Source organism: Nipponia nippon, unplaced genomic scaffold (genome assembly GCF_047370975.1).
Source record: "Nipponia nippon isolate SJK-2023a ecotype South Korea unplaced genomic scaffold, ASM4737097v1 scaffold_4, whole genome shotgun sequence".
Lineage (NCBI taxonomy): Eukaryota > Metazoa > Chordata > Aves > Pelecaniformes > Threskiornithidae > Nipponia > Nipponia nippon.
The window spans coordinates 57,573,655-57,591,495 of record NW_028262358.1 but is presented as its reverse complement, the minus strand read 5'-3'; the positions used below and the strand labels follow the sequence as shown (position 1 = coordinate 57,591,495).

At 40.9% G+C, this 17,841-nt stretch overlaps 1 protein-coding gene across 4 annotated transcripts in view; it reads right to left on the bottom strand.

The window, feature by feature from the left end:
- Positions 1-17,841, bottom strand: part of SCAF8 (SR-related CTD associated factor 8) — a 104,211-nt gene that overhangs the window by 13,736 nt on the left and 72,634 nt on the right. Inside the window, exon 21 of one of the 4 annotated variants that reach the window (XR_015707999.1) lies at positions 15,623-15,819. The exons of 2 other annotated variants lie outside the window; for them this stretch is intronic. The gene's annotated coding sequence lies outside the window, so the exon portion shown is untranslated. Of the gene's footprint in view, positions 1-5,041; positions 5,825-15,622; positions 15,820-17,841 lie in introns of those variants that run through there. One more of the 4 variants, XM_087773587.1, reaches the window with a different exon arrangement.

The following is a 17,841-nucleotide window of genomic DNA, read 5'->3' as shown; positions in this document are numbered from 1 at the left end:
TTGGTACTAAACGCATCTTTTATTTCTCCTGGAGAAAAAGATACTCAGGTGTTTGCTGAAGAAGTAATCTGGCAGGCCATAACATGGTAAAAGGCATTGCACAGGTGGTGGTGTTCTAGCTTTAACTTTAGTTTTGTAGAAGAACTGTTAAGAATTTAGCAATGAAAAGAAAATCAAATGAAAGTGACTATAAACTGAAAGATTTCATGATTCCTATGAAAGACAGAGCAGACAAATGCTAGGGGAGTGCAGGGAATGCAGCCGCAGCCAGCTCCCCGGACTAATCCAGGACCCCCCCAGGAAAAGGCGATCCAAGGGGGGAAGAGCTCAGATGCGAGGACGAGTTTACAGAAGGGCAGCACTAAAGGCACAGCAGCAAATTAACCCGGTGCAGAGTAAGTGAATAGTATGCTACACTAGGAGATATTTAATTACCTTAAAGCCCTAAAGGAGTAATTTTAAAGGTATTGGTAAGTACATGCAACTTAGCATGTTGGGAGAATTGCAAAGAATTCACCATGCAAAGACACAGGGACAAGCAAGAACATGAAATATAAGAAAAAAGTCTGCAAATGTGTTAGAGGAAGAAGTGCAGCATAGAACAACCTTGCTAATTCAAAATAAGCTCTGCCTGAGAGAATACTGGTACCGTCACCTGGAGCTCCACGCAGGCCAATTTAGCATCTGGGTGTCCCCTCTGGTGGCTGCAATGCCAGTTACCTTGGGTCATTGCACGTCAGCACAGTGACGAGCTCAGCAATGTTTGGCTATGTCCTACAACATAACTGCTGCGTTCTCACCAGAGAGGTGGGCACAACCAGACAAAGACCTTTCATCAGGTTCTTCAAAACAAGCTAGTTCTGATCCCTCGTGTATTTAAGGATCTGGTACTTTGGTGATAAAAGAGAGATTTGTAAGATCTGATGTGATATAAAACTGGGTGAGGTTGCAAACAGTTTACAAGATTAGATTAGAATTCAGCATGATCACAGTAATTTGGATAAATGTTCTGAAATTAATGCATTAGATCCACAAAGAGTGCAAATTACTGTAGAAGGATAATTCAAGTGCACAAGTATCGAAAGGAGACTTGCTAGGCAACTGTAATGCAAAAAGGATCTGCAGGGGAGTTATAGCAGAGTATAAGCAAATTATAAATCAGGGTGATATCCAGTTGCAGAAAAAGGCAGCCTAATATATATTCATAGTAATACTGTAAACAAATCAAGTAATTATTCTTCCTCTACCAGCAGTGGTAAGGCCCTGACTGCATTACTGTGTCCAGCTCTGCCTCCCGGGCTGTCAGAGGAAGGAGACAGTTGGAAGGAGTCCCAGTAAAAGCCACAAAAAATGATAACAGATATAGAACAAGGGAAGGTTGGAAGAATTAGATTGTTTAGTCTAGAAAAAGTGAAGACTAAGAGAAGACATGATAACACATTTAAAATATGTAAAAGTTTGTTATGAGAAGAGGATAGTAACTAATTGTTCTCCATGTCCATCATGCATAAGACAAGACTTATTATGCAGTTGCGGAGAAAAGCTTTCTAACAGAAGGACGATCAGCCTGGCAGCAGATTATCTACAGGTATAACATGTAATGCTGTCACAGGAAGCAATGGAAGCGGTTGAGACAAACACCTGTCAACACGAAGAGAGGTATGCTTGATCCTCCCTGAAAACAGGTGAACAGCCCAGGTGATCCTGCATGAGATCCTGTCCAGCCTTGCACCTCATGCTCGGCCACAGAAACAAGGCACAGATCAAAGCTTTTCATCAAAGAGACTAAATACCATGGTGCGCACGACTGTCATTTGTCTTGAGATGCTTGCCAGGAAGGACAGGGCCTGTGGGACACGGAATGGATCTCCCAAATCCATTTAGCTAATTAATTCAATTGGCTGGAAGTAGCAGAGAGCACCTGCTCAGTCACTGGCTGCATGAGCTTTTACTTGTTTAACATGCTCGTGCCTAGTCATACCTTTATTTACTCCACCTTTGCTGCCAACAGCCCTTTTCACTGGTTTATGGGGACTGAGAGAGAGTAATCAGGTATACACCGCTGTGCGGCCATTGGAGAAATGAGTTGAACAGGCTTTAAAAGAAACGGGCAGGGCCAAGGCGGTAGTGATGTCCATCAGGGACCAGGCTGGTCGTGAAGGCGGTAGCCTAGAGAAGGCAAATGGCATGCAGAGGAAAAGGGGTGATGTGCCAAGAGCTTGCGCCGTGGAGATTCCCGCTACGGGGGCACAGCTGGCGGCTGCTGGTGCCGAATCTCCGCCGGGGCGGGCGAGCTGCTCTGCCGCACAAGGCCCGTGCACTGCAGGGGCCAGGCACCCCAGCCACCAGCGGGGATGTTGTTCATGGCTGGCTGGGAAAATAGGATCAGAAACCCCAGTACGACACGGAAAGGGGAGGACAGCCTTCATCGGGAGACCGTAGGGGATGAGGCCCTCGAGTTTTGCTGCCTTTAGAAGAGGCTGAGGAGTAAAGATCAAGGGAAAAGGGTGTGAAAGGTCCTATCCCCTCACAGCGGGGGTGAGCCCGAGCGTGCAGACCCTCAGAGCGGCTTCGCCCTGTGCACCGGTGGATTCACAACAGGTCTCTTACTACTAATATTATTTATTTTGTTGTTGTTAAGAAGCGCAGAATTGAACTGAAGTTAACAGGGATTTTCCAAAATGAACCCACATGTAAGCTGGTGAGTGGGGCTCATTGATGCACAGAGGAAGAGGGCGCAGGGCCAGAAGGTGCTGTTGGGGTACGTGTGTGGGGGTATGAGTGCGGGGGTACTGCGCAGTGCTGCCAGGCCCCTCCACGGGTTTTTCCCTGTACTACAGCCACGCACCCTGTGCCTGCCTACAGCGCGTCTGGCGTAAAGCGTGCTGCCTCGATTTGAAGCTTTCCCAGTGGAGCAAATCCATTTTCCAAACTACAGCATGCGCAATCAGAGTGCAGAGCGAAACATTTCCACTTTTCTTGTCCATTGTTTTAACCTTAAACAAAATTATCTATAAAAACAAACTACTCTCCATTAAAAAAATAAAATAAAATGGAGAGCAATGCAAACATAGCCAAGAGTCTGCTCTTATGCTTGATCACTTGTAAAGACTGGATAACGTACTGTGTACACTCAAACTTTCTCCTTGCATGACAATGCAGACTATAGCTCTTGCCCTGGGAAAATCAAACTCACGGATAAACGGGATTAAATGGATCCTGTCAATTACTCAGTTGTTCCTTCTACTTTCCTGTCAAGCCTAACAACTTTCTGAAAAACTTTGTCAGGTTAGAATAAAAAAATAAGTTCATACTTCAACCATTTTTAATGATGATTTACATGACTTCCCTGGTATGATGTAAAAATTACTGTAATTACATTAGTTTTTACTTACATATGTAGACAACTAAGGAGACTGTACAGTTTACAGAAATTCAGATTTGAATGTTTTAATGGGCCCTGCAGGGGAGAAAAAACAATATAAAAGAAATAGTACAATACTGATACGGAAATGTTTGTAACACAACATCCTGATTACCCTCCATTCCTTTTCAAATGCACTGAGGTAACATTAACATTGATTGCCTAATGCCCTTTAAAATTCATTTGAATTTAACAGTTGTTTTCACACTTAACCACTTCTCGGGGCTGCACCTGTAATTCTAGAAATGACCAACAAAGCAACACTCCTAAGAATTATTTCCTCCTTTGATTCCTCAGTCACTCTAGAGCCTCTACAGACCGCATTTGCATGGGTAATGAAGACTCATGAAGAAGACTACTTGTGAAGGTGCGTTCTTTATAAAACGACGTAGCTAAGTGGGATATCATAAATTTCCAGAAAATGACCGCTTTTCTTCATTTTGTAAGATTGCCCTGTTGGACATTTACTTTAGTCTCTCCACTGAATGCCAGCACCAGCTAAATACTATGAATGTAGTAAATATCCCTCTTTCTGCTATGTATCATGCCATCTTTAGATTGCTGCAAGTTGAACAATTATTACAGACATTTATGGTGGCATAAACACTGTAGAAACTACGCTAACTAGGGACTGAGGATACAGAAAAGAAACACGAGCTTCCAAGGACAGAAAAGTTGCCTGTGACTTCCCAAATTACATGAAAGCATCCGTGTCTTTCTTAAACAGTTCAGTCAAAATCTCCCGGAAAGCATACAGGATGTTACATGAGAAGGCAACACAAAACCGCCCATTACCAGCAGTGGCAGTAGGGCCCGAGTCTGTTCCCAGCGCTTCTGTTATGAAACCTAACACACAAATGCAAAAAAGTTCCTCAGCTAAAAGATCACGCTCAAAACGGATAAGAGAAAGAACTGAAAAAAGGAAATACTGCCGTCATCCCTTTATCATGAATGGAAAACCACGACACTGAGACATGAACCAATTCGTTCAGTATCACACTGAAAGCCTACAGTAAGCCACGTGAGAGCTTAACTTCAGAGCACTCAATCCAGCTCCCATTAAACTATAATTCATACAATGGATAATATTCCTATGAATTAGTGATATATATGACAGGGAGTCAACACAGATAGAAATGCCTGATTCCCCTGACTTTTCCCAAATCATATTGCTGATGTGTTTAAATGAGAGCCCCAGATCCTTTCCAAGAAGAAATAAAGCGGGGACGCTTCTCATCTGAAATGGGAAGTGCACAGCATGGAAACAGGAGCATGTTAGTCAAAATGCTTGGGTGATGAGATACAATAAGAAGGAGAAAAATAAAGATACAATGAGGGGTCAAGGTTTATGGAAGTTAATATTGTACTTTCCTCTGATCTCTGCAAAAGAAGGAGAAGGAAGAAGGAATTTACAGAAAATCAGCAGGCAGAACACCCTAACCATCACCATAAAATTCTGTATTTTGTCACTTTACTGGTTTATTTTACAAATATCTTAGCATGAGAGCTTGAAAGATAAAATAGCACATTTGTATAACCAGCCATGATTCAAAAAGAATACAGCCTTTTTCAGCATTCTACTTCAACTATTTCAAGTTAAAATCTTTGGACACAAAGTTAAGTACCGGCTTAAGTGCCTTGAGAAATGAGGTGATAGTATGTGCAAGAGCTGGGTGGTTCTAGAATAAAGGGAAGCTTGAACGTAAGACACATCACACTTTGTGGGAAGACACAGGAAAATCCAGCATGAAAGACTATGTAAGTGCATAGTGTAAGCACGCACAGAATGCTTGTTCTGTGATGATCTAATCCTAGATAGGCTGATTTCAGCACAACTACCAGGAGCTATCAAACATACTGATTCGAAATCTGCTTTACTTCCCAGGTGCAATTCCATCGGGATTAAGACCCACCTGCTGGGGAACAAAATTTGTGTCTGTGAAAACTTGTCCTTTTATACTGTGCTCTGTATCACACTCAGGATGAGCAGATGCCTCAAAGGAAGGGAACAATGGACTTGCATAACCTCTGAGACCGAAATGATTATTATTTTATCTTTATTACTGAAGGCCAGATTGCCATGCCTTGTAATTGATTACTTTTCCTAGTTATACAGTTATAAGCTAAAGAAACCTGATAAAGGTAGAAGCATTTGTTCCCTGTGCTGAAAGAAAGATTTTTCAAGGGCAAAGAATAAAATGGCATTTTCATATCCTGCAAAGCAAAAATAATCTGTTACGGCAGAGGAGTCCTTTTTTAATGTGATGACACATTGATTTTTCGAGGCAACTACAATGCAGCTTTATTTTGTGTAGCAACGTCCATACAAATCATGTCTTTATTTGAGTCTTCTTTTGTTTCAACAGTGCAGTAATTCAATAATACAGTTTCAAAGTTCATCTAAAAGAAAAGCAGATAAGGAGACAAATTAAGGATGTGTAGCTATTTACATCTATATCCTGACTGTCCAACGGGGACTTAAAAGTGCTGTAAATTTTAGTCTGATTAAAAGTCAAGCTAAATATCATACTGGGCTAAAAGCAGTCAGACACCAGGAAGGCTGTAATTAAAACTTCAAGGATCTTGGTGACAAGATATTTACTCAGACAATACCCAGGCTTATGGACACTCATTTGTAGGTATTAAAATATGGTTTAATACACATAAATAAAACACCACAAAAATCTGTCTCAGTTAAAAATCTTGCAGCCTGGAAAACATACTTGCTTTATGAAAACCTAATTAAAAGCCAAGGAAGGTATCATATCTCACAGTGCTAATGCAAAATCTGCCTTCTTGCTTCTATCAAAAATGTGAAGTGCCGCTGAAAGCAGATGGAAGGAAGGAGAATCTCAAGGAATGATTTGTGAAAGGTAACATACAGAGCATTTCAGAGGATTATACTCCTTTATGTGAAACATTTTGAAATTCACCAAAGGTAACTCGATCAAGTAAGAGCTTGCTGATGGGAGGGTAGTTTCTGTATAACTTTTTCCTATTTTTTCATATGAAACTTAGGGAAATCGACTCAGTTTCATGAAATGTCGGGTTTTGTAAAAATTTGAATAGCATTGCGCATTCTAGCGTAGAAAAAATGGTTTCATTAGAAAAACAAAACAAAACAAAATCTCACAAGCTCATCTACCTTGAACCACAATATCAGGAAAACAGAAACATGCACTAAACAAAAGGACAAACTAGTGGTGTGTTCTAACATATTAGACTTTAAACTTGTCACTGCTTTATCAATCATGCTTACACCAAGTAAGCAAATGATCAAGTTTATGTAAGTATTGGTTTTAAACTCATCTTTCATTTTTTACAAGCGTTGTTCACATTATTTTCTGTTTCTCCATATTTGCCTTATTTATCCCTTTTCATGTAGGCACTACTACAACTATGCACTCACATGTGCTTAAATTTAAGCACATAAGAAATTCCAGTTATTCTAATCAGACTAGTCACATTTTATGTGCTTTGCTGGATTAGTATCTAGATTCTTAAATTTCAGATTAATCATAAAAAGGAGTGGTTAAAACAAACAGCACAAACAGTGGGGGAAGCAGTTCAATCCACTTTGCAAAGTATTAATGAGAAATCAAAGGCATTTAATATTGTAACAGTTAAAGCATTGCTGAGTGTCTAGATGAGCACTCTCACAGCTGATCATGTCTCCAATGGACATATTCCAATGGATTATTTTTATGCTCTCTCTTTTTGTCACCATTGCCCTTCAACCTCTTTGAATGTGGTTTGATCCTGAAAACTGTCAAGGATGGAATAGAAGTGTACAAAAGAAGGCAGGAGAGCTTTAAATTGTATACTATATTTAAGTAATGTTTAATTATTGCTTTCAGATGGTCTCTATTGAAACCTTGGATGCACAAAGCCACTGTGCAATCAATAGCTACCAAAACAACATCCATCCCATTCACCATCAGCTTACACATAAAAGAAAAAAACATGCTATCTGCTCTCTAACAGTAGCATAATTTGAACTGGTCATAAATTTTCTTAAATTCATCAACCTGCCCTCTGGCAAGCAATAGTCTAATAATTTTCAAACCATCTTTACTAGAGGAGAATCTAATCTAGCCATAAATACTTCATTTTGACTAAATTCTACCACAAGGTTATTTTCCTATCTACCTGTTTATATACTTGGGCAGGGTATTTTTTTCCTATTATTAAAACTAACTTTATACTGTCTTGAAATGAGTATGGACGGGTACTGATCATGAGGCAGAGGCAACAGCCTGGACTCAGCTTCCCGGCCAGTTTGAGGGGTGCCTTCTCCACCCCATCTGGGGGCTGGCTGAGCAGGACGAGCGTCTGCTCCCAACACCAGAGCTGACGGCCCCGTGTGTCACAGGAAATTACCGAGTGCTTCATTTGACATCAAGCAGGAATCTGGGAAACAGGTGAGGTAGACATCTCACCAGTCTGGGAACAATTTCTATCATAACTAAGCCTTGGTCTCCATAGTGATCTCTGAGTTAAGGTAAGTTAGCATCTCTAGCTGCGTTGGTGTTGAATTTGAGGCCGCACCTCGAGTACTGTGTTCAGTTTTGGGCCCCTCACTACAAGAAGGACATCGAGGTGCTGGAGCATGCCCAGAGAAGGGCAATAAAGTTGGTGAAGGGTCTAGAGCACAAGTCCTATGAGGAGCGGCTGAGGGAGCTGGGGTTGTTTAGTCTGGAGAAGAGGAGGCTGAGGGGAGACCTTATCGCTCTCTACAACTACCTGAAAGGAGGTTGGAGCAAGGTGGGGCTCAGTCCCTTCTCCCAAGCAACAAGCAATAGGACAAGAGGAAACGGCCTCAAGTTGCACCAGGGGAGGTTTAGGTTGGGTATTAGGAAAAACTTCTTCACTGAAAGGGTAGTCAGGCACTGGAACAGGCTGTCCAGGGAAGTGGTTGAGTCCCCATCCCTGGAGGTATTTAAAAGACGGGTAGATGCAGTGCTTAGGGACATGGTTTAGCGGTGGGCTTGGCAATGCTAGGTTAACGGTTGGAACTGATGATCTTAAGGGTCTTTCCCAACCTAAATGATTCTATGATTCTATGATTTAAGATATGCTTTAGAATAACAAATTTTTGTCAGGGATATAGAACATGCCTGGAGCAATGATGAGGAACTGCGACGCCCTGATAACCACAAAAACCCCAGCAATGCAGACCCTTTTCTGTGTCAGTTCCTTTCATACTTTCACACGCAAGCTCAAATTTGCAGAACAGCAGTGTAAAATACAAACGTTTTACAGAAGAAGTACATAGCTCCTGCTCTCAAAATCCCATCTCTTTTCTAGGCAGTAAAAAGTTTGCCATGCTGGAGATTGAGAATTGGATATAACAATAAGTAATTTTGTTGACTCCTTCCAAATGATACTATGATTTCTCCTGGGTCTCTCAGATTTTTGTAAGCATCTTAAAAGAAAGATAGGAGGGCTGTTAAATAAAATGAGAAGCAGCAGGTTTTTCAAGGTTTGTCAAGTTGTCAGGAGAGCTGTTTCTCAACAGGACAAGTCTGAGATTTTGTGTTTCAAAGAAACTACTTTAGGAAACGTGACCTTGCCGGGGCTTTGTTACAGGCATGCCCACCGGTGGATGAGCAACAGTAGGGTGGGTGGCTCATAACCTAATGACACGAGCATGGAAAAAGAAGTATTTTCTTGATACTTGAAGTATCTCTAAGAAAGCTGACCTTTGGAAACTGATACTATTCACTGAGCAGTACACCCTCCCCTGGCAAACCCCAGAGAAAGCTTGCACTTTGCTCTGACAGGAATGAGAACTTTCTGCACCCGCATTTACTTGGCCAGCAAAGAGGTGGACAGACGACTTCCTCGTTCCTTCCCACCCCACCGCTCTGGCAACTTGCGCTTTCCCAGGATGGCTTGTATATCAAACAGAGGTGACAGAGCTGCTGAGCAGCCATATCCACAGCACGGGGACACGGAGCAGGAAAGCAGCCACTGGGCTGCAGGTGCCCTACCTGGGCCTGTGGCCTGAGATGGGGGCCAGGGACAGGTCTGGCATTTACAGTGGCAGTGCAAAACATGGAAAAGTAAAATTACCTTTAGAAAGACTGTTTAAGTTGAAATTATTTTAATTTTCGTTTTTAAGTTATTTAAATCAGCAAAAAAGAAGAGTATTTTGATAATTTATTTAATCTTGTTTTCCATTTGTATTTTTTGTGTTTTTTTTTTTTTCCTGTAGCTATGTTTACTCTTACTAAAATAACCACCTAAACATACTGATTTGGAATTAAATAGAACCATTATACTTTTTGCTGAGAGGATATAGTATATCAACATAAATTTGTTTAGCAATGATATAGTTTAATACATATTCAGATATTGATGTCTTACATCTAAGAGAATTACAAATATCATGTATCTTATTTTCAAGGTGATAATTTTTAGTTATCTTCAATTCTCACCCTTTGAATCTATGTACAGTCATTATTTCTAAACAATATTTGAAAACCTAATCAAATTTCCATTTGCTTTGTAGTCACCTCTGCAATGAAGTTTGTCTTTTGCTTTACACAGGCAACACAGTCTTCTTTGGTACATCCGTAAGTATTCCTTCAGCTGCCATGTGAACAAAGTGACTGTACAAAAGCCTGTCCACCTCCTTACTCCCCTGACTCCACTGTGGAGAGCGGCCCTTTATGCTCTCCCCTTATGCATGTTGCTGCTGTGCTTCTCCACCCAAGCTGTCTTGGAAGCCATCCCACTTGCCACCTCCCCAGTTACTATCCACTAAACATTCAAATGCTGCTTCTCTTCTGTCTCAACAGGAGCTGGATAGCCTGATCTGGGAAAAGCTGGAAGCTGGGAGGAGGAAGGGACCATGTGAGATTTTACTGTACTGACGTGCCCTCAGTAACACGGTGGCCAGATGGTAAAGGAGTAGAAGAATCCAAGACGGACAAGCGCCAGCATGAGGTTATGAATGACGCGGTTGCTACCCTTGGCTCCACACACAGGGAGACCTGTCCAGGTGTGTGTGCTGGACCTATTGCACTACCCTGATAAGAGTAATTCAAGCAGCGACCAAATAGCATAACCTCTACCGGATCAAATCTGGGTATTGCTGCGTGGAAAGTGTTCTTTGCACCTCCTTCACACAACCGATTCTAACAAGAGGAAAATGTCTCACAGAGGTTTCTTTCTTTGCTGATATAAATAAAACTGAAAAAATGCCTCTTTTCTACTGTTTGGGACAAATTAGGATTTCTGTTAATAGACTCAATGAAAAAAATCTACTAGCTTGGTTTTTTTCAAGCAACAGTTTTAAAAAACACCTTATTGAATCTGTATTTGACAAGACTTCCTGCCCATGTAAAAGTGAAAGTGTATTCATACCCTAAAAGCCCAAAGAGGTGTAAAACCAGATTCTCCTTTACTTCCTTCCTTTCATTCACAGTAAAGAACAAAATTTAATCCATACTCTGTAGCTGCAGAGAATACTACAATCACATTGTTCTTGAACAGTGAGAAGATATTCACTGTAGTACGGGGGGAAAAAACCAGAAAGAATTAGAACTTCAGAGGAGAACCACAAAAGATCTCAATAAAGAGATGAATAAGAAATTAGTCACTCACAATGAAGGTTATCACATGAAAATCTCTAGCTTTCCGGCATTTCCTTTCACATTTCAACATTATAAGAGTAAACCCATGGGTTGTTTTTGATGGATTGAGTACAAAGCACTGTGAAAAAAATGAAATACAAAATCCAACTAGCATTCCAACGTATTAAAGGTAACACTGGACTAAGGATACCAATGTAGATATAACATTCTCATGAAGGCAGATCTCAGCTGACCCAAACTGTACTCAAACTAATTTTATTATGAATGAGATTAAGATTTTAGTAAAGCAAAGCAGACCTCAAATCACTTGCTCCTTTAGATGCAAACCTCCTTTCATCATCCCTCCTCCCAACCATTGCAAGCTGGTAAAAAAAGAGACTAACAATAAGTCAGTACAAATAATGTCACACTTCAAACCTATTGTACTAGCAGCTAATGTTGCATTTCCCTGCAGAACCCATGCTGTTCTGTAAGAAGAGCCCCCAGAGTCAGAGACATCACAGGCTTTAGCTACCTTACCGGTATGTGAGCATTCTTTGGGGCAGAAACAGTGTTTATCTGGAAAAGAAAGAACTGCCCGCATTATATACATAATGAGCTGCCTAAGTCATTGGCTTCAAGCCTGTGCATCCCAGACACCAATGGACTATGGTTTAGAGCGAGGAAACAAGTAGCTAAGGAAAGCAAACCCCACCACAAGTAGGCTGAAATTTGCTGTTTGACATCGAAGTGACCAATTAACTTTAAAACATTTTGAGGGATCTCAGCAGGCTGAAGAAGCTTCAAAACTTGAGTCTACACCAATTATCTAAATCAATGTTCTTTAGGGCTCGTTTGACGTTTTCCTACCTCTACAAGGACAATCAGCTGGGGGGTGAGAGGAAGAGCATAGGACGATGGCTGTAAATCCACAAGAAAAGGTTTTTAGGGCAACTGCAGTTTTGGGTTTCTGTTTTCACCTAAGAGCTACAAAAATAAGACTCAATTGGAATGATGAAAGATTTTTCTTACAAGCAATAATACAAAGAAATTTTTTTTAAAGCTTTGAGATCCAAAGTAAGACATTTAATTACAGTGTAACTCAGTGAGAAATGAGCTTGGCCTGGTAGAAATAAGCAAAAATCAAGCTGTATTTGATACAATGACCTTGATTCCAACAAGATGCTGGAATAACAAGATATTTTTTAGAAAAAAGTTACAAATAGGAGAAATTACAAAGCAGAAACATGTTAACAGGCAATTGAGCTAATGAGTGTATTTCAGTAATTTATGGCAGGATAATTCACAGAATTAGGCACTTATTCTAACAACCAAGCATTAGAAACTCAGATAGCCAGACGTAAGGGTAAAATTAAACACAGGATAAAAGTGCTTCACTGTGGGACAAAAAAAATCCTTCAAAGTGGCATTATGCAACTGTATCATGCTGATGATAAGTGTATATTAATGTTTACATTGTGAAACTAAACTACAGATTGTTTTTTCCCTCCTTTCCTTAAGATAATTCTTACAGAAATTAAATTAGGGCTGCTTAGGTGCCACAGCTGTATGGTCCCACACGTTAAACTTACAAAGACTCAGAGTACCTGTGATGTATTTTACATTAAGCTACTGAAGCTATGTATACAATGTGCTCATGTTTTCAATATACTCAAAGTATTGAATGTATTATTAAATAGCAATACATATATGGATATAAATAATTCTCATTTTGTACGATATATTCACTACCACAATTCAGGGCTTTCGATACTGTTCCCCACAGCCTCCTCCTGGAGAAACTGATGCGTTATGGCCTGGACAGGTGGTCTGTGCAGTGGGTGAGGAATTGGCTGACAGGCCGCACCCAAAGGGTGGTGGTAAATCGCTCTTTTTCAAACTGGCAACCTGTCACAAGTGGGGTCCCCCAGGGATCGATATTGGGCCCAACGCTATTCAGTATCTTCATAAGTGATCTGGATAACGGGACCAAATGTAGCCTGATGAAGTTCGCAGATGATACTAAACTGAGTGGGGAAGTAGACACTCTGGAAGGGCGAGCCACCCTGCAGGAAGATCTGGATAGGCTGGAAGAGTGGGCTAACAAGAACCTTATGAAGTTTAACAGACAAGTGTAAGGTCTTGCACCTGGGAAAACATAATCCAGGAGAGCAGCTCAGACTGGGATCCACCTGGCTAGAGAGCAGCTCCATGGAAAGGGACCTGGGGGTCCTGGTGGACAGGAAGCTCAACACGAGTGAACAGTGTGCTGCTGCGTCCAAGAAGGCCAATAGGATGCTGGGTTGCATCAAAAAGGGCATCACCAGCAGAGATAAAAAAGTCATTATCCCTCTCTACTCGGTGCTTGTCAGACCACACCTGGAATACTGGGTACAGTTCTGGTCCCCGTTATACAAAAAAGATATGGACAGGCTGGAGGGGTCCAGAGAAGGGCCACCAAGATGATCAAGGGTCTGGGAAGCCTGCCGTATGAGGATAGGCTGAGAGAGCTGGGTTTGTTCAGCCTTGAGAAAAGGAGGCTTGGAGGTGATCTCATCACCATGTACCAGTACTTCAAGGGGAGCTACAAAGAAGATGGAGACTCCCTTTTTACAAGGAGTCACATGGTGAGGACAAGGGGTAAGGGGTACAAGTTACTCCCAGGGAGATTCCGATTGGACACGAGAGGTAAATTTTTCACAAAGAGAACAGCCAATCGTTGGAATAATCTCCCCAGGGAAGTGGTTGACTCCACTACGCTGAACACGGTCAAGACTCAGCTGGACGTGGTGCTGGGCCACCTCGTCTAGATTGTGCTAGAAAGGTTGGACCAGATGATCCTCGAGGTCCCTTCCAACCTGGTATTCTATGATTCTATGACAATACATTAATTGTTAAAACAGAGTACATAAAGGCAATGATTTCATTAAGAAATCTTTCAGATGAGTGTAGCAAAATAAATACTACCCATTTCGAGCAAATTCTTAAGTGATTAAAGCCAAAGAACTGTCTTATTCATTAGACTTCATCATATAAATGACCAAATGCTATGCAAAAAAAGTTTTAAAGCATTCATAGTACTTCTCACAGGACTGATGTTAGGAAACTGGTTTACAGCTGAAAACGGAAGATTACAGCTACTTCCCCATTTCTGAACTGTTGCAATTGGCAGGATATGCGGATGGACATCGAAACATAAATCATCATCAAAACATAAATGGGACTGCACAGACAAGCGCTGCAACAACTCTCGAGGAATGGCGAGACACCCGCAGCCCTGCCAGGAGGGAGGAGGTAGCTGCCAGAGGAAGGGGAATCCCTGTTGGAGAGATGGGATTTGAAGGGGGGCCATTACTGAGAGCTGCCCATCTCCTCCAGAGTAGTATTCGATTACCTGTCAGCACACCGACTTCCTACACAGCTGATAATAAAACAACATGAGCAGTCTAAAAAACAATGGAAGTACCTATCTGCTGAAACATATCACTCACCAGAGTCACATTATCCAGAAATATGAAAAACATATGAACATATTTACAACATTCCTAGTCTGGAAACAAGTTTTATCAATATTTTACTGGGTTAGAGCACTCCTATATACATGTCTGGAGAAGGATCAGATATATTAATCTAAATACATGCAAGCCCATGAACATTATTCTACAAAGAAAACTGATCTCGTTGAAGGTCTATGTAAATATAGGGGAATAATACACAAAAGATGATAGGATCAAAATCATCCTACTAAAAGCTGTGACAAATCTACAAAGCACCTCAAATCCTAACCCCCAGCACTAGAGCAGACAGTTTTAGGTAAATGCTCTTTACCCAGTTCTTTCCAGAGGCATAGTTGGCTGGTTTGGCTTCCCGACATGATACATTACATGGGAAAAAAAAAAAAAGTACTCAACATAATAAAACTTACTAACCAGTAATTAAATAGAGCATTTCTACATGTGAAAAAAAATATATTCTAAAGATAATGAAAAGCAGATTCCCTCAGCTACGTTTCTTAACTGAGCTCTCCTGACCATGAATAAAATAAAGAGCGTTTCAGGATCAAGCACAGCAGAAGCACTCTGGCAAAAAGAAGCCCAGGAGTTGTAAAAGGAAACAAACTTTTAAAAGTTACCTAATCCATTGAACTGTTTTGAAATGGCCCAGAGAGAAACTGGGAGTTAGCAGGCAATGCTACCTGGTGGGAGTGGGGAGGGAGGGTGGCAGCCATCAGCAGAGCCTCCATGCTAACGCAGGTTAGTGTCAGGAGTGTTTTTGTTACGGTCAGTCAAAAAAGCAGAGACATATCTAATTGTCCACTTGCATAGACCTTTCTCATAAAAATCTCATGGTGATAAACAAGTAAGATTCACCAACATTTTTTAAAGTAGGCTTTGATCTGTGAAAATAACGACTGTTATAATTAATCCTTGTTAATTATAGCAGGCATTTAAAGGCCAGGTGTGTAGGAACTTGTATGTTACCCTGAGCCTGGCATACAACAGAGGGCAAAAATTACCCCCAGTTAGCGTGTACACGCACGAATGGGATGGAAAACAGTGCACTGAAGCACAACAGTGAATTATTTTGAGAATTGCGTTCAAGTCCCATGGTTCCTCACCTGAACAGGGCTTAAGAGGGCAGCTAGCTGGTTTCCACGCATCAACACCACAGTGGACTGTGAAGAAACAGCTGCGACTGCGTGTGTTCTGTGCACCCTCTGCTGGTTTCACAGCAGCAAGCAACCACGGCTCGGGAGAGAGATTTAATAAAGTAGAAGCAACATCCAGGGAAGAAAAGCCATCTTAACTGCAAGCACTAGTAAAAAGAGATACCCAAATTACATTCAAAACTTAAAAGAAATAAATATTTGCAAAACCTTTTTATTGTGAAATTACAAAAAGAAAACTAAGTATCGGGTAGCCTCCTTTGCTCAAAGATATTCGTTACAGGTTGCAAATTACTGGCCCTATGTTTCTACTGTAGCTTCTTAATAGTTGCTTAAGTTTACTTGCATTTTTCAAAGACTTTAAAATAAGTATTTGGTTAGATTTCAGTATTCTGTTCTTTTTCAAGAGAACAAGTCAAGTAGACCAATCTTAATGATCTTGGCAAAGAAACTGAAGTCAGTGATTACTTTTTTTTTAAAAAAGTAAGGCAGACATTTTCCTATCATCTATTTCAGCTGGTTTTCATTACGGTTTCTATCAAACTAAGACAGACACCCTGCTCTCATAAACAGAGGATTCAGCATTTCATGTTTTCAGAATCACATTTTTCCCTTTAACATAGCTTTTAGAAACATCATGGTTTGCAATGATCATTTTTCCTTAGTTTACAAGACTCCCCTTGGCTGTTCACAGGGTTACACATGAACCTCCATGGTCTGTAAAGCTGACATAACCCAAACACTTGCATGTCTGAAATTACCAAAACCTAAAGCAAAACAAAATGCCAAAGTATAACAGTGTTAACCCTCAACAGCAGCCAGCTAGTTAGGCACCAATTCTACTTCATAACCGAGTGAAAACACACATAAACCCCAGTAACTTCACTTAATATCCCTCACAAATCCCTTAATTTCGCACTTCTTCAAAACCACAGTAACCTCCCTTTGGTCACTGCTGACACTTCTAAAAATGTATTGAATCAGTACTAAAACACTAAAGAGAGGAATATCAAATCTCAAGTTCGTTGCATCACTAAGAAAATCAGCAAGTGCTTAGAAAATGTTTTACAATATGCAACATTTTGCATCTTTGTGAGAGCAGCTTCTATACTGTTACCTTTCACAAAACTAGGATCTCTTGAAAGAAAAACCCCATGATACCCTGTCATGTGACAGCTTGCTACTGCCTATGGATTTGATTACAAAAGTGTTCATTGTTTTCGAGTGCAAAATAGAATATTACATCCTTAACCACGGATAAGGTGATTGAGCTTCGAAGATCTCTCCTGTTCCTGCACACAACTCACTCAGTCCTACTAGAACAGACTTCCCAACTCCTGTGCTATTCTGCCGCTGCTTGGCTGCTCATTTTTGCGTCCTCCTCTTGCTCCATTATGCTGTGATACACTCAGATGGAAATAAATGCAGAAAACATAATTTTTGAGAGAATAAAGTTAATAACCTACTAATAAATTTTTTCAAGGAGCACACTGTACATAGAGCAAATATACAGGGATACAGGATACAAAGAATAAAGGATAAAAGGTAAAAGAATAAAAAGAAACTAATTCAGATTTCTTATACTGCAGTCTGTACAGCCAGAACATAGGTGTTTGTTTATCGAAATACTGTGATCCAAGAAAGATTTAACCACCACCTGAAAACAGCAAATTTAATGGCACTGGTGTAGAGTATAGGATCCTCACCGTACCAATTCCTTCTGTGAGCAGGGGATATGCAACTCCTCTCGCCACTATTGTATTCAACTAGCTCTATTTTATACAGGGGAGAATAAAACAGTGAAAGAGCAATGGTGTTTCATTTTTAAAGAAGAGACAGAAAAAGGTGCATGTGGAAGGGAGCGTTTGCCTCACGTCACAGACAAGACCCAGCAATACCCACTATCTGCGTACTTCACGGGTAATAGTACGGTTTACAGCTTTTTTTGGTATTTCCAGTGTTCGGAACAAATATGTCAGAACGGGCCACGCCGCAGAAGGGATAGCCAGCTGCCGGCCTTGTAATTCATATAAGGCTTCTGAGCCCCAGTACAGATGATAGTTAACTAGGGGAGCAACTCATCCAGCTGCCATTCTCGTCTTCCTATATCCAGGGGCTTGCTGCAAAGAGGGGTTAAAAAACTGGGTAAGGTGTCCTGGCAAGGCAGGCTC